Consider the following 27,033-nt stretch of genomic DNA (forward strand, 5'->3'; position numbering starts at 1 on the left):
GAATGTAAATTAGTGATAAGCCATAAGGGAAGGAGAGGAGGTTCTTGAAAGAAGAAAGAGCCTCTGACACAGGGGGGGTCCTCTGATGAGGAAGAGGACCAAGAATTATCAGGAGAAGAGTTAGAGGCTAGGGCTGCTCAGAGAGGACATCGGCCCACTTTGTACCCCTCACTGAGCCAACTGAGCATAAGCAGAGAGGAAGGAGAGACTAGTTCGGCCCCTCTCCCCAATAAGAGCAGTAAGGTAGAAGAGATTGTGCCAACCGCTCCAAATTATCCATTTTGCTCTCCAACCTATAGAGCAGAGCCACCCCTTTACCAGAGTTACTCATGTTGTGGTGGCCAGGGGTGCCAAGAACAATTGGGCAAGAATAGATGGAGGGAATGGCTAACCATGGAGGGGAATGCAGCCTTCCCAGTAATAGAAGATCCAAACACCCACCAAAGATACCATCAAGCCCTAGATTTTAAGCTTGTAAAAAGCCTAAAGGAAGCTGCCACCACCTATGGAGTGCAAGCAGCGTTCACTGTGGCCATAGTGGAGTCATTAGCCACTCAGAATCTAACACCAGATGATTGGGCTAATGTAGCCAGAGCATGCCTTACTGGAGGTCAGTACCTGCTATTCAAAACTGCGTGGGCAGAGCTTTCACAAGACACTGCCCAGCGCAACGCTGCCGCAGGGAACAATCAGTGGAACCTAGAGATGCTAATGGGCACAGGACCTGCCTGCAGTGTATATGCAAATAGCTACAGCAGCTGTCAAGGCCTGGAAAACACTCCAGGGCACTAGTGATTTACAGGGTCAATTATCTAAAGTACTCCAAGGACCAAATGAGCCTTATGCAGACTTCTTGGCAAGGCTGATGCAAACCGCAGGCCGTATATTTGGAGATGTTGACACAGCAATGCCCCTAGTAAAACAGTTGGCCTATGAGCAAGCAAATAAATGGTGTAAAGAGGCTAGTAGGCCTTGGAAAAATAAAGATTTAAATGTGTACCTCAAAGTTTGCAGGGACATCAATGACACTGTAGTGCAAGGACAGGTAATGGCTGCAGCCATAACTCAAGGACTGCAAAATGCGCGCAGTAGGGCTACCCCTCCCGGGGCATGCTTCCATTGCAAGCAGATGGGTCATTTAAAGTGAGATTGCCCGAAATTATGGCGATCAGAGGAGCCCATGTGGGTTCCTCAGTGGCCCCTTACCAGAGAGAAAAAAGAAGCAGCCCACACATTAGTGCAAGAGCAAATTGCTGCAGGGCATCTTCAAAGTTCTACTTCCCCATGGAATACACCCATATTTGTCATAAGAAAGAAATCAGGAAAATGGAGATTGCTGCATGATCTAAGAGCTGTAAATAATCAGATGATTCTCATGGGATCAGTGCAATTAGGTTTACCATTGCCTATGGCCCTGCCAAAAGATTGGAAATCAATTGTAATAGATATCAAAGATTGTTTCTTTTCCATCCCCCTTCATTCTGAGGACTGTAAAAAGTTTGCCTTCACTGTACCAGCCATCAACCATGATTGCCCAGATGAGCGGTATGAGTGGAAAGTGTTGCCACAAGGCATGGCAAATAGCCCTACTATGTGCCAGTTGTATGTGCATGAGGCCCTGGCAGAAGTTAGAAAAAAGTTCCCTGATGTAATTATCTATCATTATATGGATGATATTCTCTTATGTCATGAAAAGAACAGTAAAGTAGAAGAAGCCCTCTGCTTCTTGCAAGCACACTTTAAGATATGGGGCCTGGAACCAGCACCAGAGAAAATACAGGCAACTTGCACCAAACAGTATTTAGGAATTAAATTGGAAGATACTATTGCTAGGCCATTAATAATAACCATAAGAACAGATCAATTAAAAACCCTTAATGATTTTCAAAAACTACTTGGAGATATAAATTGGGTAAGGCCATTCCTAAAGCTTACAGATGAAGAGCTCAGTCCATTATATGAGACACTGAAGGGCGATTCTGATTTATCATCTCTGCGCTCTCTCAGTAAGCAAGCCAAGGAAGCCTTGAGCCTAGTCCAATCCCGCTTGCAGCTTGCCCAGGTAGATAGAATAGACTATGGCAAATTGCTATTCCTTATAGTGATACCCAGTAATAATAGCCCAACAGGGGTACTTTGGCAGGAAGGGCCAATTCTCTGGGTATATCTGGCCCACTCTCCAAGAAAAACATTAAGATGGTATCCTCAGAGTATAGCTGATTTGATCATCAAGGGAATCAGGACAGCTATCAAAACATTTGGGTTTCCCCCAAACATAATAATAACACCTTATACTGCTGAGCAGATTGAATGTCTTACTGCATGCTGTGATGCATGGGCTGTTACTTATACCATCACCAATGCTTCCTTTGACAACCACTACCCAAAACATCCTTGACTACAGTTCTGCCTCTCTAATCCCGTCATCTTTCCTAAAAACACAAGATGTAATCCCATAAACAAGGCTAAGGTGGTGTTCACTGATGCGTCAAAGAATGGCATCGGGACTGTGGTCACTGGTGACCAATCTTGGACATTCAGTTTTCCAACCACTTCAGCCCAACAAACAGAGCTGTTGGCTGTAGCACAAGCCTTTACGCTTTTCTCACAGGAACCTTTTAACCTTTTAGCAGATAGTCAGTATGTAGTGAATGCTGTGTCCATCTTAGAGAATGTAAGTTATATTAGCCAGTCTTCCCCCGTTGCCAGTATTTTTAGAAAGCTACAACAACTGATCTGGGATCGATCAACACCTTTCTTTATTGGACGTGTAAGAGCCCACGCTTCACTCCCAGGACCCCTTGCCGAGGGAAACAGGCAGGCGGATGCCCTGACTCGTGAGTTTAACATCTTAGCTCTATTTGACCCTGTAGAACAAGCTGCTCAATTTCACAAACAATTCCATGTCAATGCACATACTCTTCGCCTAAAATATAATATTACTAGAGACCAAGCAAGAGCCATAGTAGTCAGTTGCAAATGGTGTGTCACACTCCTACCCTCCATCTCAGAAGGAGTTAATCCAAAGGGGCTACTCCCCAATCACATTTGGCAAATGGATGTTACCCATATTCCAGAATTCGGTAAGATGAAATATGTCCATGTGTCTGTAGACACCTGCTCAGGCATCATTTTTGCCTCTTGCCATACAGGAGAAAAATCTAGAGATGTCATATCTCACTGCCTCCAGGCATTTTCGGCCTGGGGAAAGCCCAAACATTTAAAAACTGACAATGGACCAGCATATACATCCCAATCGCTCCTCAGCTTTTTAAAAACAATGGATATCACCCACACCACGGGCATTCCCCATAACCCTCAAGGGCAAGGCGTGGTAGAGCGCGCCAACCTGACCCTTAAAAACGCTCTCTATAAACAAAAAGGGGGAATAGGGGCAGACTTCAGATCCCCCAGAGACAAACTTAACATCATATTATTCATTTTAAATTTTTTGACATTGGACAAAGATGGCCACAGTGCAGCAGAGCGGCATAATCGCCGTTCCAGGCCTAAAGACATGCCCGCAGTTATGTGGAAGGATGTATTGGAAGGATCATGGAAAGGCCTGGATCCAGTGTTAATCTGGAACCGAGGCTCTGTTTGTGGTGTTTGTGTTTTCCCACAGGACCGAAACAATCCCATCTGGGTGCCTGAACGCCTGACACGGAGAGTGGCAAGACCAGAACCGGAAGTGCGAGATGCCGACCCCACTGATGCTCATCCTGCTACTGATCCTTCAGCAGGCGATAGCGGAACCCAGAGAACTATGGGGTCTGGTGAAGGCTTGGCCTCTACCAGTCCCGGTGACTGAAACTGCACATACCTTTCCTGCCTTTTTCTCTACCTATAGTACACTTAATCTCCCATATCTGCCCTTTGACAGCTCTATGTGTTGCTGGCATTCCTTTTCATAACCTCTCTAAAGCTGCCAATCTGTCCAGGGAATTAGGCAAGATGCTATCCACCAATTGGTCCAGTGAGTTTGACGTGCTCACCACTCAGCTACGGCTAGAAATATTGAATGTTAGCTCCTAAAAGGTAGAGGCGCTGTCTGTAGCTCAGTTTGCTGAAGCTGTGCTAAATGCCACCAAAGCCTGGTCAGGCATGGGTGTTCTGTTCCATGCAACGGCAACATCGGAAAGTGCGGATGGCTCTGGTGCAGGCCATGGCAGCTATAGAAGAAGGCATCTCCCCTAGGGTGTAGCACAATATGTTGGACCAGTAGTCAAAGACGGGTAAGATCAGGAGATACGCATACCAACCTAAGACAGGGCGCAGACCTTAGCTGTCTGTTGCCCTATGATGGGTAAGGATGCTGCGCCTCCCTGACAACCTAAGACAGGCATGGTCCCCGAGCCTCATTGTGTTAAAAAACAAAAAGGGGGAGATGTAGGGGCCGGCCTACGGCCGAGGCTGAGTCCCACTATGGCTGAACACCGCCCTTCCACTGTAGCTGACCAATGCCCTAAGATGTCGCCCGCTTTCTGGGCGCCACCCTTCCTGGTTTGGTGGCATTAGCATAAGGAAGTTGCTCCTCTAGGCTTGCCCCATGCTTCCGCGCTCGTGCTCAACTCATGCAGAAGGCATGCTAACAATCAGCTGAAAGGTCACGCATGATCTTGATCACCATAGGCCAGCTTCCTTTATATAAGGCGTAAGCAGGAAAGAGAAGCACTCTCACTCTCTCTCTCTTTCTCTCTCTCTCTCTCTCTCTCTCTCTCTCTCTCTCTCTCTCTCTCTCTCTCTCTCTCTCTCTCCTCCTTCCTCTCACTCGCTCCCTCCGGCTGTTGCTTCTTCTCACTCACCTTCTCCCGACCTTCCGAGCAACAATAAAGAACTGAAGTGAACCAGGTCTGTGTACGTATCGCTGTCGTCACTGCCACAAGGAGCGAACGCGGTATCATCCCATATGTTTTGGGGTGTTAAGTTGTTTTTATTTGTCTCCATATATTGCTTGATCTCTGTTTTTGGTCATTGATCCATTGATTACTTAGAAGCACGTGATTAAGCCTCCATGTGTTTGTGGGCTTGTTTGTTTTCTTTGTATAATTTATTTCTAGTTTCATTCCCTTGTGGTGTGAGAAGCTGATTGGCCCAATTTCAATCGTTCTGAATTTACTGAGGTTCTTTTTGTGGCCTAGTATATGATGTATTCTTGAAAATATTCCATGTACAGTTGAGGAGAATGTGTATCCTGTTACTTTTGGGTGTAGAGTTCTGTAGATGTCTGTTAGGTCCATCTGTTCTAATGCATTGTTTATTGCCTCTGTCTCCTTACTTTTTTCCTGTCTGATTAATCTGTCTTTTGGTGTGAGTGGTATATTAAAGTCTCCTAAAATGAATGCATTGCATTCTGTTTCCCCCTTTAATTCTGTTAGTATTTGTTCCACATATTTAGGTACGCCTATACTCCTATATTGGGTGCATAGATATTTATAATGGTTATATCCTCTTGTTGGACTGATGCCTTTATCATTGTGTGATGTCCTTCTTTGTCTCTTACTGCTTTCTTTGTTTTGAAATCTATTTTGTCTGATATAAGTGCTGCTACTCCTGATTTTTTCTCCCTATTTTTTGCATGAAATATCTTTTAACCATCCCTTTACTTTCAGTCTGTGTATGTCTTTGGGTTTGAAGTGAGTGTGTTGCAGGCAGCATATAGATAGGTCTTGTTTTCTTATCCAGTCTATAACTCTGTGTCTTTTGATTGGTGCATTCAGTACATTTACCTTTAGGGTGATTATCAATAAATATGTACTTATTGCCATTGTAGGCTTCAGATTTGTGGTTACCAATGGTTCAAGGGCAGTTTCCTTACTATCTAATGGCCTTTCTTAATGCACTTATTATGCTATTACAAACACAATCTAAAGGTTCGTTTTTTTCCCCCCTTCTTCTTTTTCCTCCTCCAGTCTTTACATATTAGGTATCATATTCTGTACTCTTTGGGTATCCCTTGACTGACTTTGTGGGGTTGATTTAATTTTGCATTTGCTTTGTAATTAACTGGTCTACTTCCTTTACTGTGGTTTTATTTTCTCTGATGACAGCTATTTAGCCTTAGGAGCACTTCCATCTATAGCAGTTCCTTTAAAATACACTGTGGAGAGATAGTTTATGAGATGTAAATTCCCTCAACTTTTACATATCTGGAAAGTGTTTAATCCCTGCTTCAAATTTAAATGATAATCTTGCTGGGTAGAGTATTCTTTGTTCGAGGCCCTCTGTTTCATTGCATTAAATATATCATGCCCCTCCCTTCTAGCCTATAAGGTTTCTGCTGAGAAGTCTGCAGATAGCCTGATGTGCTTTCCTTTTTACTTGATCTTTTTTCTCACTCTGGCCACTTTTAATACTCTCTCCTTGTCCTTGATCTTTACCATTTTAATTATTATATGTCTTGGTGTTGAAAGACAGTTTTATTCAAAAAAAAAAGCAGTCTTAGGTAAGTTGTATTGAAAGAGTTATGATGGCCTAGGCAAAATAACTAGTGTTGCTCCATATAGGATAGATCACTGTGTTAGTTGCTAGATTGGAGTTCAGCAAAATAAGCCTCATTCTGAGACTGCAACAGGGCATAGCCACTTGTAGTTAGCACAGTGCAGAAGTTCATGTTCCTTCTAGTTATGGATGTGCATAAGATCAACTTCCCCAAGGCCTCTCAGCCTTATTTTAGGGCCCTTTGACATTCCTGACTCCATTTCAGATGTTTCTATTCATATTATTTAACTATGATTATGTTAATTCCATAGTGGTTATAAGATAGCATTAGGCCTTTGCGCTTTTGAGTTTTCTTACTGTTCCTCATTTCTCAATCATTTCCTTCCAAATGAAAAAACAACTTTTGCATTTTCTCAAAGTTAAGTAACTTTGAAGAAACAAACAAAAAACAGAGGTGGGTTACATTTTGAAGAAACACTGATCCTGTCACTGAAGAAAAACTGAAGCAAATCCAAAAAGAAATACAAGAACAGGAGACACTCCTTCAGGGATATCAACAGGCAAGGTGACACTTCGCAAAAGAAGAATTTGTTCTTGAGAACCTTTTGTTATAAAACAAAGCATATTAAAGTATTCCTGTGCTCATTTAACAGGTAATGGCAATTCTGGCAAATATGAGGAAGCAATAATTTGACTAGTCTGAACTTTTTCATGAACAGAATTCAAATGGTTAAGAGCGTGGGTTTGGATTCAAAGAATCTGGTTTGGTCTTAGTTCCACCACCTGCTGTGTAGCCTTGAGCAAATCACTTTAACTTTCATATAATCCAGTTTCCTCATTTGTGAAATTGGGTATGATGATAGTAGTAGTTGCCTCATATGGAGTTTGTGATGAAAATAAGACAGTGTAAGCCAACCGGTTAGTGCCTGGCACACAGTAACTAGCTAATGAATGTTGCCTGTTTTTTTTAATAGCCATTTCCGTAAAACTATCCCATTTTTCTTTAGTTTTCTATAACACTTTACAGTGGAAGGTTTTGATATATTCAGAAATACAAATCTGAAATCAGTTGGCATTTGCTCTATGAGTGAAAAATGAATTAGAGAAAATCTTTGTGTCCTGTAGAAGGCAGACATTTGCGAACCATGACGGATCCTTGGTGATGTTGACCTGACAGTCAGCCGGGACATATTTAGTGATCCCTAGCATGAGATTTCATCTTAGTTTCTTCCCCACCATCCCTTTTTTTTTTTTTAATCCCTCCCTTTCTCATCTTTTTCTCCTTTGACAATATAGCCTAGGAATCAAACCTGTCAGTAACAAGCATTGTCTTCCAGGGACATCCAGAGAAAGCATTACAGTGTCAGTGATTACATTTACTACCTGTGGAAGTACTGATTTTAAAAGACACATTGCCCTGAAGTTCATGAGAATCGTCCATACCCTTTGCCTGCCATTCTAATCATGCCATTTAGAACATGCATTTTTAAGGATTTCACAGACCCATTAATATGCCAGCTACCCCCTCCCACAAAGATAACACAAAATTTGTGTATCTGTGTATATATTTATATTTTTTTCTGGTTTTCAATAATTCTACAAACATTAAGCACAGATCATCTGCCAGGCATTAGGCCAGATACAGTGAAGATAGTACATGGTTTTCATTAGATCTTCAAAGATCCTTGATTTTCATCAGGTTCTTAAAGAGGTTAATAACCCAGAGCACCTTAGCACAGATTGGTGCTTTCTGATCTCAGTTTGAGTCACTCAAGGCTGGGGGTAAACTGGGTCTAGTCCTTGCTCTCCCTCATCCTGACATTTTCAGAAATATCCAGTCTCTAAGTCTGCTCACAGAAAGTTCCAGAAACATGAATGCCCACTGTGACTGTATCCAATCTCTTCATTTTCTTCATTGCGGGAAGCCAAGCCAGAAACAGAAAAAAGAGGGTGCAGATAGTCCCCCCTGGCCTTTCCACCCCTGGTCCACACAGTCAGGATGTGCTTATTCCTACAGCCACTCACCCACTTACTCCTGTGAAATGTGCAAAACTGACATAAGGCCCTTTGGCTCTGGGCATTTTTGCAACTTTTTTTTCCAAGTAAGCATTTTGGAAAGAATTGTTTTCAGGTAAAACTTTTTTTCTGAGATGATATAAGTAGTTTGAAAAACATTTTGCTTACTGAAAAACTGAAAAATTTGAAAGACTTTAAAAATATTTAAAGGATATAGCTGTTGTGAGCATATATACTTATGTTTTATAAGTACTAGCAATTTTAACTATATGTGATTTTCTATTTATGAAGGAAAATGAAAGACTATATAATCAAGTGAAAGATCTCCAAGAACAAAACAAGAAAAATGAGGAGCGAATGTTCAAGGAAAACCAGAGTTTATTCAGCGAGTTAGCTTCCTTAAAGTAAGTCCTTTTTAAATTCTTAAAACCCAACAGACTATTTCTAAGTATTTTATTATTGTATTAAGAATACATTTATTTTTACTAAGAAATGAAGATTTATCGTTTTGTAACTTTTATATTTTAATATTCAGTGGGTCTGTCTTAGTGTTAGATGACTAGTGGATACCTCGGTATTTTCAGCCTATTCATATTTGAGTTTGATTATCAGTTTTAGGAAATTGAATATACAGTATTCTTCTTGATCAGTCATTAAGCCTGAGATGCTTAACATTTCCTAAGGAACCATGGGATTAACAATAATAAAAAGTATGTATCATACAATATCATGTAATGTCTTAGGAGAGGTTCCATACCACAGCAGTAGAGCCTGAGGCGAGGATCCTTGGGGAGGTCATTTCCTAGAGGATAACTTTCAGGAGAAAGGGAGTAAGAGAAGCAAGACGGGGGTGGGGGAAGGCAAGTAAGCATATGGTCTCAGCTGGAGAATGGTTTCGTTCTGCTCTGACCGGAAGCTTGGGAGAACAGACTGTCCCACAGAGTTGGTCTCTGCTTGAGGCCAGTGAGGCAGCCTTTTATACCCCTAGCCTTTTATACCACCGGCTGAGGTATGCCCCAGGAAGGGGCTGGGGGATATTCCCCAGGCCATGGGGCAGGGCTCTCAGTGGGCTGAAGGCATTTCTCCAGAGGAAGAGAACTTCTGAGTTGTTGTCGACCAACGCCAGCCCCTACTTAGGAGTCGTAGTTCAGACTGTAAGATCTTTTGGATGTTTCTCCGTCCAACTTTAACATGTTAGGTAAAAGGCCAGACCCGCAAACATGGGCAAGTCAGGGCACTACCTGCTTTTAGGAAATGGCTGCCAGTTTGCATTTTCATAAATATCTAATCACTCAGATAGGACTGCTATTGGAAGGAACTTCTTTGGCCATGAATGTCATGAGCTTTCTTTTTATGCACATATTTCTTTCATTCTTTTGTTAGATAACCTAGGGAGTAAGAGGCAGGGCTGCTGCCAGCTCCAGCTGATCTTTATGCAAAATAGCAAAAGACACACCTTGTATAAACAAAGCTACACAGTACACAGGGTGGCAAGTAAGGGCACTTTTGTGTAAATTAGGGGAAAAAATACCTCTTAATCCTGGTAAGTGTAACCCCAGGCCAATTGTGATAATCTGCCAGTTCCAGTGAATGAAAGCATTTACATCTGCTTTCTTTTCAATGCTTCAGTATTTTAAAATGTCATCTTATATCGTCTAGCTTTTAAAAAAGATCTATTCCAGAATCCCAAACTGAAGCTCTCAGTGGAACTTTCACAATTAATTGTTTCATTAGTACATTAGGGCTAGATGCTCTTACATGGAGTCCTAAACTCCTTGCTATAGTATCTCTGGAAAAACAAATACAATTCTAATGTCCAAATAGTAGACTGTGTTTGGTTTTATTTGTCAGTTTCCACGTGTAATTGGCAACTTGTATTCCTCAGAAAGGAGTCTAGGATGATGTGACAACACACATTACCACAGGAAAAATGGGGCCCATTTTTCTGGGACATTGATTTTTTTTTTTCTCTAAGAATTGGGAGAAAATATTTTTAAAAACAACTTCAGGATTCTATTCTTTCATATTAAACTTTAAAATTTCCCTTAAAATAACTTCTTTTAGTATTTTAAACTTTAGATTAAATAAACTTTTTTCCTTAGCATCTCACATGGTTTCAATATCCACTACAGCTTTTAATCTTTAAGAATTGAATATTTTGCATCAAATGGAGTACCTTGTAAAAAGAAAAATAAAATTTTTTTCTTTTCAAAATAAATCAGAGAGCAGATGCACCAAAGTCATTTCCTACCTCAAGTAGCTGAGACTTCAGAGCCTTCTGGAAACTGGAATTTTACAGATCTCTTAACAGAACTACGGGTGGCACAGGTAAGTTGCATAGGGATTTTAAATATCAATGAGAGTAAAGATTATAAAAATTCCTATATTTGTAAAAAATTTTATTACTTTATGAGTAAACATTTAAATTTCATACCATTAAAAAATTAAGAAATATCAAGATTAGCTTGTGACCTTACGGTACAGAAAACAACATCACACTGGTTTTGGATGGCGTCTTTTTATAATCCGACCTCTTGCCGGGCACTTTCCGCATGGTGTCATACTGGAGGCATCACCACGCTTGGGGCATGTACACCTTATTCAGACAAATCCCTCACTGGAAATGTATGTCTAAAATAGGAAATAACTTGGAGATAGTTATTCACCATAGAAAGTTTCGTTAGCTTTTTACCTGTCTCCTTAAGTGGACTGTGTACTTCTAAAGGGCAGAGACTGTATCTACAACTATTTATATCACATTTTCCTAACATAGATGTGAAATGCCATAGCTGCTGCATAACTTTTTTCTCTATTTTTATTGATTTGTGTTATAAAACATACGGTTCTAGAATTTTCAAGAGTACATTTATCAATGGAAGAAGTTCTAAAATTTTGGTCAGGTTAATTCTATTTGGAGCAGAACAATTCCATATACTGCATAACTTTTATCACCCCTGTCACCAGAACTATGTGCTTATAGCACCCACCAGTCATTTTAACCATCAAAACTACTGCCACATTTCAAAACATCCCCTGTGGGAGGGCAGTTAATTCTCCCCACTCCTTCCCATTAAGAACCATACCACTGAACTAAAAGGCCCTTCCAGTCTATTTGAATGATTGTATAAATTAGAAAAATTCCAATTACATGCCACCTTTAAGAATAAATTTATTATATAAAATTAGATTACATAGAAATCTAAACATACCATAGTTTAATAACTGATGTTTAACAGGTTTTTGTAGTAAATAAAGTACAGCTTCAAATATGAATCCATTAGGGAACTTTCTTTTGATGCATGTATGTATGCATGTATAGAATGATTAAAGAGTGAGTGATTGCACTTTCCTCCCCTTATCAAGTAGACCTAAAAAATTAACAAGTTAAAAGAGTGCCATATTTCATGAAGGCTGAAAAAAACATGATAAGGTTCCAACCATAGCATTAGTTTTATTCAAAGGCTGTTTTTAGTGACCTTTTAGACGTGTGCTGCTTTGAACATATTTTTCTGACAAATAGGAAACTAAAACTGCCACTGAAAATACTGGAAAATGCCACATAGAATATAATAAACATCTTGTAAATGCATAACCCAGCTCTTAAGAAAAGTAAGGGAACTCTCTAGAGGCCAGAAATAAGGAGGGATAAAAATACCTAACAGTAAACATCTACTGTGAGGCTTGCATTTTAGGCTTGGGCTTTAATAGCAAAGTGAAGTGAGGACATCAGGACTTCAAAGGGCCATACCCTTCATGAAACAATGAACTAGGAAAAAAATCCAGTCACCTGCATAAGTGCCCAGGATGTCAAGAGAGCTTTTCTGTCTTAACTTCATCTGTACATGGGGCAGAGTAGAGGTCTCCTTTGGTCTGTGCCCATGTTTTACCAGCTGTTCAATATAAATGTCATCCCTTCTACCTTCATTTGTATTTTAATACTTGAATTGATACTATCTGCAAGGGTTGGTTTTGCTCAAACTGAGAAAAATAACAAACTGAGGTCCTGAGTCAATGATAACCTCTAGTGTGTCTGGAAGGAACAAATTCAAAACAGCTCTTGGAATCGTAAGGTTCCAACCACAGCATTAGTTTTATTCAAAGGCTATTTTTAGTGACCTTTTAGAAGTGTGCTCTTGGAATCTACACCCTTAACCCAGCTCACACAGTATTCCTACAGGTAAAAAACCCACTGATAATTACCTACAGTTAAAAATTATACAGAGAAACAAGCCATCATGAGCCAGCATGCATAACGGAAACCTCAGAAGGCAACACCACAGATGGGGGAGCTAATGTAGCAACAAATCAGTCTTGGTCCCCGTAGAGCTTTCTGCCTAATAAAGAGAAGAGGCTTGTACACAAGTCAATGTCATAGGAGACAGAAAGAGATAAATGCTAGACTAGAGGTACAATGAAAAGTTTATGGTGATGCAGTGGAGGGGATAGCAGGAATAGACTCATTTGAACTAAGCTTTGAAGGGTAAGTATGATTTTTATCAAGTAGAGGAAGGGGGGCTAAGAGTAGCATGGAACATAGAGCATATTGAGAATTCATGCAACAGTGCTTTGATATGCCAAGCATTTTTTATGCATTTATGATAAAAGGATTACCAAAATAAAGTACTGCTTTCAAGTAAATACATGATGTCTTTTTTCAAGTAAATTTTAAGTAAATACATAAAAGGTGGTGATAAGCATTGCAAAAAGAAAATAAAGCAACAGGAGTGGGGTTTGCTGTGTTAGAAAGAACTTCCTGGGGCTTCATTTGAGCCGAAATCCTAATGAAGTTAGAAAGTGAGCCGCCTACATCTCTGGGGGCAGAGGACACAGCACAGACACCTCGGGGCAGGAGTGTGCTGGGTCCGCTCAAAGAGCTCAGCAGTCTCTGGCTGAAATGGAATTGGGGGGTAAGATCAGTAGTAGCTGAGGTCAGAGGCGTGGGCAAGGCTGGGTTACGTGACGCTGAAAGTCGTTGTGAGGACTCTGGATTTGCCCTGGGAGGATGGGAGCCGCCAGAGAGCCTCAGACAGAGGAGTGATCGTAACTGATTCTTTAACACAATTCCTGTGGCCGCTGTGAGGAGAGCAGACTGTATGTGCTGCAGGCGGAGGAGGCAGACCAGTTAGGAGGTCAGCGCAGTGATCCAGGGGAGGTGGAGGAGCAGATCGGAAGGTCTTCAGGCTGCGTTGGGTTAGATCATTAAAACTGACTCGTAGGCCCTAGGGAGCTACTGGTAATTGTGGGAAGTGATCAAATCAGAGCTGAAATTTAGGAAAAATAATTAGCACCAGTTTTTATGATAGACTGGGTGAAAGAGATTATACCACAGTTTTTTATGGTTCGAAATAATTTGCTTTTGTAATTCTATGAATATCAAGAAAGAAAAAATAAGTTCATTAGAAGACATCAAAAGACTGAAACAGGACAAACAAGCTCTTGAAGTAGACTTGGAAAAAATGAATAAGGAGAGATCCAGGCCAAGGATCAGATTGCTTACGCCACAGGTAAGACCCTGGGCTGGAGCAGCTTACCTTCATATTCATGGCTGTTCTTTATTCTTGAATTTAAGTAACAGCAATTGGATAGTGTGATCAAAATGCTGTTCCTTGAAGTATATCCTAATTTTAGAGACATTTTTTTTAATTAGTTGTAATAGGTATGTACATTTAATAGGTTTTAGCAGGAGTAATTGCAGGATTAAAGAAAATCAAGGATTATTTTGAATTTGTGGCATTTTATGTGGGATGACAAACATTGTTCACATGTCTGTCATCCCACCTAGACTGTGACCTTCCTGATGGCATAGTCTGTCCTTTTATCCCTGGGTCTGAAACATAGGCTCCCACCTATTTGCCAAATGAACAAATAGCACTAAATTTTGTAGGAAACACAAGGATAAATATGGTATTCCCCACCATGGAAATCAAAGATAAGAATGCAGAAAAATTTAATATTTTAAAAATTGCAAATAAACATGAGATGGGGTGCTGTGTAAGAGTTTCAGAAAGGGAAGGCTGTCATTTGAGCCAGGTCCTGACAGATGGGAAAATTCAGAAGTGGAGTGGCAGGGGCTGCCCAGGGTGTGTCATGAGCACGTTACTGAGCGTACCTGTGGACTGGAGCTTCAGATGGGAGAGCACAGGACTAGGAAAGTGGATCGGAGGAGCCCTTACCTGCTCAAGTAAGGATCTTTCCTCTGTGTTGGTATAATCTGCAGTGTAAGATACGTACAATAAAGTCCACTTACCTGTTTGTAAGAAAACCACATTTACTTTTCTCACTAGTAAAATAGAATGATAATAATAATAGTATCCATCATGTAAGTTTTTTGTGCTAGATAAAATCATCCATAATAGGCATTCTTTAATGTTTTCAATTTTTACTTAATATAATTATAGGAATTCTTCATTCTTATTATCTCTCAGGTCTAACATTTATTTTCTCATGGAAATTACTTTACTTTTATAATGAAAGTGAGTGGGAAAATAGTTGACTTATCAAAAATTTCTACATAGCCAACTTTGCTGCAAGTTTGAGGATTTGGACTATGAACACAATTTTCAACTCTCTTTACTAATACTAGATTAAAGTAAACACCACCTGGCACACATCAGTTGTTTTTTACCTCATATTTTTTCATAATGCTTTTATAAGATAAGCATTGGTTTTCATGTAAAATATTTTAATATGGTTTATTTCCATATTTTGAAAAATTGCAGTCAAGTTACTGAGTTTACCTTATAGGTGAAAAATTATATGAAACAAAAATTTTAGAAGAAACACATAAAGAAGAAATCAGTCTTCTGCAAAAAAGATTATAGTGGTTTGCTGAAAATCAGGAACTTCTGGATAGAGATGCAGTTCGGCTTAAAGAAGCAAATGAAGAAATTGAGAAGCTCAGACTTGAGGTAGTCATTTCAGAATGTATTTCTGTAGGTGACCCATTACCTTCAATAATTAGTTCTTAGCCTTGTAAGTGTCCATGAATCAATATCTAAACTCTGTTCACTCAAATTGCTGGTTTGGCATTTGGTTGCTTTTAGGTGTGTAGCCTATTTTAGATTAGACTGAGAATAAATCCAAGCTGCTCGCCGTGCCCTGTCAGGCCCCATGTGGTCTGGATCCTGCCTGCCCAGTCATCATACCTCAGCCCCAGTCACTGTCCCCCAGCCGCACCAGACCTCCCCCTGGTTCCTGAACATGCCGAGCCTGTTCCACTTGATGCCTCTGGCCTAGGTTCTTCCCTTGTGTCACTCCTTGTTCAAGTCTCATCTCAAACTTCTCCCCAGAGAGACCTTTCCTGACATTCTCTAATCTAATGCAGCTGTCAGTGTCGTCCCCGACTCTCTTCCCATGCCTTCACTCTGTTTTATTTTCTTCATAGCACTTGTCACTCTCTGAAGTTATTTTATTCACTGAGTGACTTACTTTGTTAGCTGATCAGCCGTCTCCTTTCCCTGGAGTGTAAGTGCCCTGAAAGCAGGGACTTAGCTTGTTTGCCCGCTTTGTCTCCATGCAGTGCCACGTCTGGGATTTCATGCATGAGTGAGGGAACTACCATCATGCTGCCCTGCTTGTGCTTCTCTGCTGTGCTTTAAATATGCTTCTTAACATGTTCTTCACTTACTGGCAGGTCAAGAAACTGAAAGCTGAATCTGGAAATCCTTCTCTTCAGCAGAAGATACACTTGAAAGATAGAGCAGCTGATGCCAAAAAAATTCAGGATCTAGAGAGACAAGTATGTATTCAGGGTAAGTTTTCATTAAGGTATTTCATATATAGTGCATTTTTATTTTCTCTTTTGCTCCAGGAGTTCCTACAAAATATATTAACCTAAAAATTCTTGTTTTTATTCATTTATTTTGATATAGAACTGCTCCCACTTTAAATAAACTTGATATGTAGCATTTAAAGTAACATTAATAAAAGTAGTAAACAGCATCACTTTATATAATCTGTGGCTTTACACATAAAGAGATTTTAGACTAATGTGCCTCATTAGATGGTAGAACTATTGATGGAAAGTTATTTTTGCATCCCAGCTCTTTTTAGACATCTGGGAAGAAGGAAGTAGAAATCTGAAACACTGGGTGTGGAGTTAGAATTCCTTCTGTCGAAAGACAGGTGAGAGAGGAGTACAGCAAGGGAGACCCATGAGCAGGGACCGTGGTAGTGGTGCTCGGGAAAGGTGAGACACCCTAGAAACAGCAGGCAGCCTCCCAAAGAGCTGGCCGTAATTTTGAGTTCTTGTTCACTGTACAGGCTCAGAAATATTTCATGGTCAATGTGGCTGGACGACCTTCTTCAAAAATCATAGTACACTAATTAGGGTAAAGTTTTTTTCATTGATGTAGTTTTTCAAGGTGAAATATTAACTTTTCCATTCTACTTTTAAAACTATAAAGTAACACTTTTATTCATAACTAAATATTAAACAAAATAAGGATGTTCAGCCTCATTCATAAGAGCAAGATTCTGTAGTCAAGTCATGACACTTAAACATACAGGTATTATTCCATCACAAACCCAAAAAGGTGAGGTCATCACTGGGCTGAATATTATCCCAGTTTTATGAGAAAGAAAAAAAAAGCAAAATATTAACTTTGATACTTTCACAGGACCTGTTCTTTTATCAAAGGTATGATTTGATAGTTTGGCTCAGTGGCCAGGAAAGAAATAGGACAAGGTAGTTTGAAGAGCTAGAAATGTTCTGAAATAAATGTAGTCCAGGATTGCTTGGCATTTTTTCAGTGTTTAAGATTTAGAGGAGCTGGTTTATTTAAAGTGGGAGCAGTTCTATATCAAAATAATGAGTAAAAACAAGAATTTTCAGTGTTTACCATACAGAATTGTGAGGGAGAGAAGAGCAAAGAAACTACTCCTCCTCCTGATAACTTCAAGAGAAGTAATGTAGAACTGAATGTATTAGAATAAAAAAATAAAGCATGTTTCAAAAGCAAAGTTAAGACTTGAAGTGGTGATCCATATTGATGAGAAATGTAACACTTTATTAAAGTAAATACTCTTTTTATTAACACTTTCATTAAAAATGTATTGCTTATCATCTTAGATTATATCTTTCTAAAATATTATGCATTAATACCATTTTATGTAGTTTGCTGCATATACATTTCAGATCTTATTCGGTGACCATGAACATTTCTAGCCTTATGATTTTAAATATTAATATATATTTTATAATAAATGTACATCACAAAATATCTAGAATCATTTTGGAGCCATATTCTAAAATAGATTATAGATATAACTATAAATAGATTATAGATACATATGTATGAATTATAAATATAAAATAGATTATAATTATACAGTAAAATGTCTTTTCTAAATAGTGCATATGTAAAAATGAAGCTAATTAGAAATGCATGTTACAATGAAAATTTCAGATTACATGCATTCATGCTTTTATTTAATATAATATTCCATAGGTTAATTTCCAGTGAGAATTTTAAAATATTTTACTTTGTATGACAGCCACCATGATATCTGTAACCAAAGAATATTAAAAAGCAAATTAAAGAAGCTACAAATAAAATCTAATTTTCCCCCAAAACTGTAATATACATTTCAAGATATCAAAATTAGATTGAAAATACATCTTAAAATTTTCAGTGAATGCATTAATTGTAAGTATATTAAAACACTGATTTTTTAAAAATCTAAATCTCTTTAATATATGTGGCATATGTATGTATATACCTTTACATCCTCACATCTAATAATTAGTTTTTTAATACCAGAGGAAGCAAAACTTTGAAAATTTTCAGATGTAATTATCAATATTTGCATCTGTATAAATATTTGTATTTATATCCCAAGTTCCATTATATGTATGAATGTGCAAGTAATCTTCATGAATGGAAATATTTGCTGTTAGTTTTGCAAATGATGTGACCCTTAAATACCTAACATGAACAATGTTCAGTCTGTAAATAGGATTTTCAGCACCAGCAACCCATCTTGTCCTAGGAAACGTCATTTTTGAGATCAGATTATAATAAAAGCGAACATTATCAAGCCCTTACTATATGCTAGGCACTCTGCTACCTACACATTTTACCAGGAGAAATGTCATTTGATCCTCACATATGTTTTCCAAACATCTTAAATCATAATACCGTTAGCAAAAACAGATATGCACACATATGCATATATAATAGCTAGCTCTAGTTTCTGTGGACCCTGATGCAGTTCTAGCTTACAGAAAGACCATGTGCTGTGTCATGGTAGACTGAATGAGAAGTGTTGTAAAGACATCATTAAATATCACCTATTCCTCCTTGCTTCCTAATTGAAAGACATCATTTTAAAATAGATTAAACATCTCTTTGAAATCTAAACACGATTGATAAAATATAAACTGCTTAATTTTAATGTACATCAGACCTTACAAACGTACAAAAATATTTTAATAGGTTAAGGAAATGGAAGGAATTCTAAAGAGAAGATATCCCAATTCTTTACCTGCTTTAATATTGGCTGCATCAGCTGCTGGTGATACAGTGGACAGAAATACAGTAGAATTTATGGAAGAAAGGGTAAAAATACTGGAAGCTGATCTGGAGGGCAAAGATGCCGGACGCTTTCACAGGCATTTCGGTCCATTCAGTGTAATCTTTCCGATTACCTGTGAGGGAAAGATCCTGCTGACTCACCTTGCAGATCAGGGACCTGAGATGTTCGCAGTTTAACTCCTGCCCGAGGTTCTGCTGCTGACGAGACGCAGAGCAAAGCCTCCAACTTCGCGCCGCGTTGCTTCTAGGATGCGGACCTCATTCCCCGTAGGTTTCTGTCCTCAGAGACGCAACAACGGTAGAATGCTAAGTTTCAAAAACAGGAAAAGGTTGAAAACTTGGAAATTCTTTGGCCTGCTAGTTAAGGTCTTACCACGGAGGTGGGGGTTCCTTTACTCCACCCTCTTCAAATCTTTCAGCGCTTACCTGGTTTGTTTTCTTGTCTCACTTCCCTGAATTCTGAGTTGCTCTCCTCCTTTAACCAGCCAGTTTTCAGCTTCCCTGACTTATCCTCTGCCCCGGGTTGCTGGTCTCCGCCACTCCCCACTCACACAGCCGTGCTCCGGGAGGTGTGTGCACGGCCGCGAGGGGAGGCCAGTCTCAGTGGTTCTCTGCGCTGCTGGGCCAGCCCGTTGCAGGTGGTTGATCAGTCCTTCCTCCTTTCCCTGGAACACCCCCTCCAGACTCTCTGTCAGGCTCCTGTTGCCTCTCCCCTCCTCGTAGGTATTCTGCCTCCTTTCTCCTCCCAGAATGGAACGTGTACTGTCTTTAGTCAGACCGACCTTCCGTCTAGGCTGACTTTCACTATTTTAGCTTCACAGCTTTGCACTAGTTACCTAACCTCTTCGAGCCTGTTTCCTCATGTAAAAAACAGATAAAAACTGATTGACTGTTAGTTATGTCACTTTTACTCCAAAGTTTCTTTCAGTTCCTCTATTCCTTTTCATCACCGTGTCACTCTCCTACTGTCATTAATAAAAGATGGCTCAATTACTGTTGGAACCTCCCGACTAGTCTACCCATACCCACTTCATTCACCCCGTTCTCTAATCAGCTTTTGACACCAAAGGCAAAATCATATTGTCATCTCTTACACACACACACACACACACACACACACACACACACACACCTGTCTTTGTTTATACCCCTCAATGGCTTCCTGTTCCCCTTAAGATAAATAAATGGCCTGTGAATGCATGTAATGCCAGGCCCCTTTGTGCCCCGCAGTGCCTCCCCACACCATGCATCCACCGCCCACTCACATTGACCTATTTCTCCTCCTTGCCACGTGTCTTTCAGCCACAGTAATTTGTGTTCTCTGCCCTCTGACGGTACTCTCGGCCCTCACAGTTAGGGCATCCTGTCCAGCTCTCAAAACAAGCATTGCTTCCCCTGTGAAGCCTTCCCTGGACTCGCGGGCAGACAGATTCCCTCTGCAAGCACTGCGTCCCGCACCCCTCCCCTCCACTGCATCCACCCCATCTGGAGGATCATGAGTGACCTCTCTCCCCATCCAGCTTCTGGGAGTCATGACCACCTCACTTCTGCTCTCTGTTGTATTCCGCCACTCAGCAAAGTGCCTGACACAGAGTAGATGCTCAAACACTTTAACTAGTTAATCCAAAATTCATAGGGTATCAGGAGGATTGAGTGGCAGAGTGTATGTAAAGCCCTTGTGTCATATCTGGAGCACAGCAGACACTCAAGAAATGATTGCAATAATTACAGTTAATATTCCACTGACCAAAAAGAGGCATAAATTCCAACCCATGACCCCATTTTTATATATCTAAATCTACCCATCCCTTTTTCTTGTTCGCAGTCCCTGACCACATCTCACTCCTGCCCTGGTTACTTCCTGCCAATTCCTCTTCCATTTCTGATTCCCAGTACACACCAACCACTTGCTTGTCTTTATACGGCTCTTCCTACTTCCAAAATGTCCCTGCCTCCACTTATCCCCAAATTTATACTCATTCCTCACGGCTGAACTTAAATGTGTAGTCTGCCCACCTTCACTCGGGCATCCAGATAACTCAGGTGCCTCGTGCCCCCTGCATCAGGAGGCCCACCATCCCAGTCACAGGACTCTGCAGCTACTGCCGTGTCACTCTCCTTAACCAGGCCGGGAACTCGTAAGGCAAGAACTGACTTTCTTTCCCTCTACAATCTGGCACAGTGCCTGGCATTCAGCAGTAGCTCAATAAATACTCATTAAGTAAATGAACAAACACTGCTGCACCTCCCTATGCAGAGTAAAGTATTAGATTATTACTTTTACAATACTAAAGCTCCAGTAAATAAATTCCAAGCTGACTTACTACCTAGGAGATTTCTAAGTTGATGTTAGAAAGTTGAAACTGTGCTATTTCTTAAAGACTTCAATACCAGCAATTGCTTTCGCTATTTATCATCAGAGTATAGTTTGCATAAAGAAGGATACACAATAATAAGTTTGTGAGATTTAAAATAAGTTTTGGGGTATACAGAATGTCTGATGTAGTGTTTATGAAGCAAAATGTCTAATGTAATGTTTATGAAACACATTACTTATGAAATTATATAAAATACCTTGAGAACATATAATGGTATGCCCTTCTAAGACTGGGATTTCAATACGTGACAGACTCAAGGAACATAGAATTGGAGGCATCAGGATATGTGATGACTGCCTGAATGAATGAACGGGAGAACACAGGCCTTCAGTAACTAGTGAAATGTGTAGCAGTGGTTTGGCATTACGTGGATTCTTTCCTTTCAGTTTCGGTATGAACAGAGACTAGAGGAGCAAGAGAGCTACTTGCCTCCAGATTGAGGGTAGCACCTCAGAACCAGTGTGGGGACCCCTCCAAACTTAAAGCACCAGAGAAGGAACTCAGCGACATGAAGGAAGCCCATCAAGTCACTGTAAGAAACCTTGAATCTGAGATAGGCATTCTTAAACATCAGAAAGCTGAATTGGAACTCAAAAGAAAAGATGAAGATGATAAAGATTTCCAGTCTATAGAATTCCAGGTGGAACAGGCTCATGCCAAAGCTAAACTGATGAGACTTAATGAGGAGCTGGCTGCAAAGGGGAGAGAAATAGAAGACCTTTCAAAAACTGTGGAGAGGCTTCAGAAGGAGAGAAGGACAATGCTCTCTAGTCAGTTCTGAGGGTAGAGAGGAAGCGACTACAAACAGGGTGAAGAAAGGCGTGCCACCCGCAGGGAAAGGGGACGCGCTCTCCTCCTCTGCAGCGCTGGGGGACAGACTTTACCAACCAGATGCTTTTATAGATTCCCATCTTCCAGAGGTTTTACAAGAAAACTGCAGATTGAAAAGTGTACTGCAGAGATTAACTGTAGAGATGAATGAGCTGCAGATGAAATCTGATGTAGCAATGAATCAATTAGAAGACTCCATGAAAAGGTAAAATGTGAATTCAAAAATACATGGGGACATAAAAAGATAAAAATTTGAAAATAGTAAGATGTATTTCTTCTGGTAATTTGTTTGACCTTGATCTGAACTTATTAACAAATCCTAAGAAATTGTATTACATTGCTAAGCGTAGATCTGTTTCAGAGTAGGATCCTCTACCTGTGCCCAGAATCCGATGAAGCAGACTCTCCACGTCAAACCAAACCATGCCCTTGGGCTGACCAGTCCTGTTTTTCTGCAAGTGTCCAAATGGCGTTGATAAGCTGACCCATTCGGCCTTCTTACAAATGAATATCATTATTTATAATTACCACAGGAAAATGCTGTCACAATATAGCCACTATTAAAACTGGTGATATTTTAAGAGGAAAAGGTCCTATTTTCCCAAATAATTCTTCGAATTAGCCTAGTGATCACACCCATACATTCCTTGAGGAATGAGTCTGCTCATCCCTTGCTCCCTCAGAGTGTCAGATACTATCCACTGCCTCTCCTCTGAGCCGCCCCACATGCTCAGACCTTTGCACTTGATCAAACCAAGTGCTGTTCCTTTTTCAGCACCACTTTGCCGCCAGCAGCTTCTTTCATTTCTGCCTCACTTATTCTTAAATACGGCTCTCATCCTCACCACTCTTGGAAACCCGGTCTCTCAGGAACGACCTTTCCCGGTCAGCGTAGTTTTCCTTGACGTTGTTGAACACACCGCCTTTCCTGAAACAGTTTCCCCCCTTATCCTCCATGACTCAGCAGCTCTGACCGAAATTCCTTTTCTCTTCCCTTTAACTGACTCCTGACTCTCATTCACCCTCCTTGAAAATCCGACTTTCTGCCACGGTTTCAGTTTTAGACTTTCTGTTTATTTTTCTCCATTGCCAAACTCATCACTCATATGGCTTTTATGAGCCATGACGTTAGATTTACTTTGCAAGGCTTGTTCTCTTCCCTGGGTTCATAGATATGTGTATATATATTTTTTCCTTTGGATTCTTCCTCTTGTATCTCAAATATTATCTTTTCTACCTGTGAACTAGGTCCTCCTCCCAGCTTCCTCATCTCTGTTTATAACCATATTTTTTCAATTGCCAGGCGCAGCTTTACTTCCTTCATTTCTTGGGTTCAGTTTATGGGGTACTTTAGAAATAGGTCCCATCTTGCTTTCCTCCGAACTACAGTGCAGCGGCCTCCCTAGTATGCCAGCCGGTGCCCCACCCTGACCGCCCTGGTTTTGGTTGCTGTCTCCCCCATTCATCTTGCTTAAAAACCATTAGTATTCTTTAAGCACTCCTGTGTCTGAGTTACTCTGTTCTCCACTGACTCCCAGCTTCTTGAAGAATCAAGACTGAATTTCTCTGCCTCGTGTCACGAGTCCCATCACTGGTCTAATACTCCACTGTGGGGCTCACTATACTCGCTGCCTCTTGCATGTTTCAAGCCCTACCTCTTCCACCAAATACTACCTGGAGCTTCGCAGGAAGTGTCCTGCTCCCACCTCCGACTCCTGGGTGACCTGTGATGTGTACCGAGAAAGCACTGCCCGCACACGGCCTTGTAGCGCCCGGGAACTGATGTAAGATCACACTTACTCTGCAACCTGGTGTAGGAGCAGAATGAGCATCCGGAGCGCCCAACAAATGCTTACTGATTGATTGGCAGCCACACGTGACTGAATCATCGTGGCAACTATACTGCCTCCAAACTGAAACCTTGTTTCTTTAGTCCTGAATGCAATAGTAGCAGTGGAGCTATTTGGAAGGAATCACATGTTTTCCTAGAAATCATTAAAAATAAAGATTTTTCTTATAAATTGTCCTAAAAATAATTGGTAATTTTTTTAGTATTGTCAGTCTGTTTCTCAGATAACTCGGCCTGAGAAGTGAGGAGTAATCTTCCCTAGTCCCAGATTTTAGGCTGTTTTTTCACTTTAGATCAGTAACATCATGGGTGTTTTAGCTATTTATGCTCTTCCTAGGACCCTAATCTCACTATTTCCATGAAGAAATAATTCATATATTCAAGTAAGCAATTGATAAATTTGTTTATAGTTTGGGAATTTCCATATTACTATATATCAACAATGACTTACTAAGTACCTGCTTTGAGTCTCAAACCCTGTCATTTTAAAATAATTTTCCCAATAAGAGAGAAAATGTTTTTCTGTAAGAAATGTATCAAGTCTTTAGTCAGAACTTTACCATTTACTAACTGCCTCTGAGTGTATAGATTTTGTCACAGAGAAAAACCAATGGTTTCTCACACTTAATGGTCCGAATGAATTCGGTGCACATTACCCTGGGCCCTGATAATCGCCATAAAAATCACTGTATTGTTGTGACGCAGTAGCTAGCCCGGAGTCATATGCATAGACCAGGAACTGAGGCATGTTGCCTAGAGACAATGCATTGGAGATTCTGTAGGGAACTGAGGTTACCCAAATAAAAGTCTGCACAAAAAAATCTAAGTTTATCTTAAAAGGTAAAATGTCAAGCCCTTTGCTTTAAATTCACACAGACATTTAGAACCTTTAATTCCTTCCAAAAGTTCAGCCCCAGATGAGTCAAATGGAAGGCCCAGATTCTGAGGTCCAACTCTGCTGTGTTTGAACCCTGACTCTGCAGTTTAGTGATCTAGACCCCAGGTACATCACTCATTCGTAAACTCAAGTTTGTCCTTATAAAATTCAGCAAATAATAACAAGCCTGTGGAATGGTTCTAAGAACTCAGAGGCAATAATGTATAAAGCACCTCGCACAGGACAATACTGGGGCATGCTCTCCCTTTGCTTCTTTAAGTTTCAGGCTTCTTATACTATTTTTGTGCTAACTCTCAATTGAAGAGCTGCTTTTATGTGTGGTTTTCTTTAATTTGCTCTACAGGATCAAGGAAGATGCTGCAGCACAATCACGTCTCTGAAAGCCTCTCATCAGAGGGAAATAGAGAAACTCCTTTGCCAAAATGCAGTAGAAAATTCTTCTTCTAAAGTAGCCGAATTAAATCACAAACTAGCAACTCAAGAGGTAATGACTTTAACAAACTTTCTTTGACTTTAACATGATTGTTTTCAGGACTGTTAGCCGAACATTATTTAACTGGGTAATGTTTTTTACTTTACTTTTTTGAGGTTGGTAATAGAAATGTGAAATGATTGGCTTTTTGTTAATAGGACAAGATGCCATTACCATATGCTTAACTATTGTACTTTAAAATCATACCCTTTAAATATCTTATTTCACAGTTTTGTCCCTACATTTCTCAAACAGGTGTTCTCCTAAGTTAGTTGTAATGGATGGTCAAGACCTTGGTACTTGAATGTTGAACCATCTCCCTCCTTCCCAAGCCCCAGCTGATAAGTAATTATCCTAGTTGTTCTTCCTGCCCCATTACTTTTCATTCATTAAACAAATAATGATTCGGCGCCTACAGTCAGGCACTGGGGACAAAATAATGAACAGAGGGATAGACAAAGTTGTAGCCACAGTTCTAGTATTACGAAGCATAGTCTTCTAAGAATAACGACAGGGTAACTGACAGCTCATCCATATTTCCTTGAATAAATGTATTTTCCTTCTTGGTTAGTGTATATACCTACTTGGAATATCTGTGAATATCTACTGTTTGGCCCATCTTCTGTGCTTGTTAACAAGGTGAAAACATAGCATTAAAGTAGAATTTATATCCCCAACTTATTTTCAAATCATGTCCCCAGAAAAGAAAAGGAAAAAGCACATAGGGCAAAAAGTTAGCAGTTTGTAAATCAAGTTGAAGAATATATGAATATTCATTGTACTCTTTTTCTTTTCTGTAGGTTTTCATTGTAAAACACAAGCTGAGGGGGAAAAACTTTAAGAATAATTATCTCACCACCACCTCTCTCATCAATAATTATTTAATAGTCTTGATTAAAAACAAATCCCTTAATTGGGGAAGTTTAAATATGGACTGGATATTAGATATTTTGAAATTATTATAAATTTTCTTAGGTATAAGAATGTTGTGGTTTTATGAGAAAATGCCCTTATAAGGACGCATGTTGAAATATTTGGAGTATTTAGGGTGAAATGTAATGAGGTTTGTAATTGAATTTCAAGTAGCTCGGAAAAACGAATTGAATATTTCAATGAAAAAGATGTAAAGTGCTTTACAAAAGTAACCATTATACAACTTTGCAAATAACTTGTCTAGTTCTTCCCACGTAGGAGTGGGATGGTAGTGGGCAGCGTAAACATTGTACCAAACGACTGCAGACTGAGGAGCAGTCTGGGAGAGGCAGGAGGAGTAGTGGCATTGTGCTGGAGGGCCCTGAGGATTATTTTCCCAGAGTTTTAAGTGTAACATGGTAAATTGTATGTTAAATGAAAGTCAGCACAGTCTGATCATAAAAATAATAATTTTTTTAAAAAGGATTAGAGATAAGAGATAAAAATATTCCCTAAGTTTTTTCAGTTTCTTGATGGAAGTATTTATAAATTTTGGTTTCTTTGTCTAAAAATACAAGTGACAGTTATTTCACAGATATTATTAGGCTCATGTTGTCTTTATTCAGTCAGTTGCCCTTTAATAGAAACATTGTCCTACTTATTCCCAGTGTTACAAAGATAATTGGTCACTTTTCAAAATG

At 39.9% G+C, this 27,033-nt stretch overlaps 1 pseudogene; it reads left to right on the forward strand.

Annotated features, from left to right (window-relative positions):
* Positions 1-27,033, forward strand: part of LOC130679808 (centrosomal protein of 162 kDa-like) — a 75,528-nt pseudogene that overhangs the window by 31,771 nt on the left and 16,724 nt on the right.

This window comes from Manis pentadactyla, chromosome 12, assembly GCF_030020395.1.
Source record: "Manis pentadactyla isolate mManPen7 chromosome 12, mManPen7.hap1, whole genome shotgun sequence".
Classification (NCBI taxonomy): Eukaryota; Metazoa; Chordata; class Mammalia; order Pholidota; family Manidae; genus Manis; species Manis pentadactyla.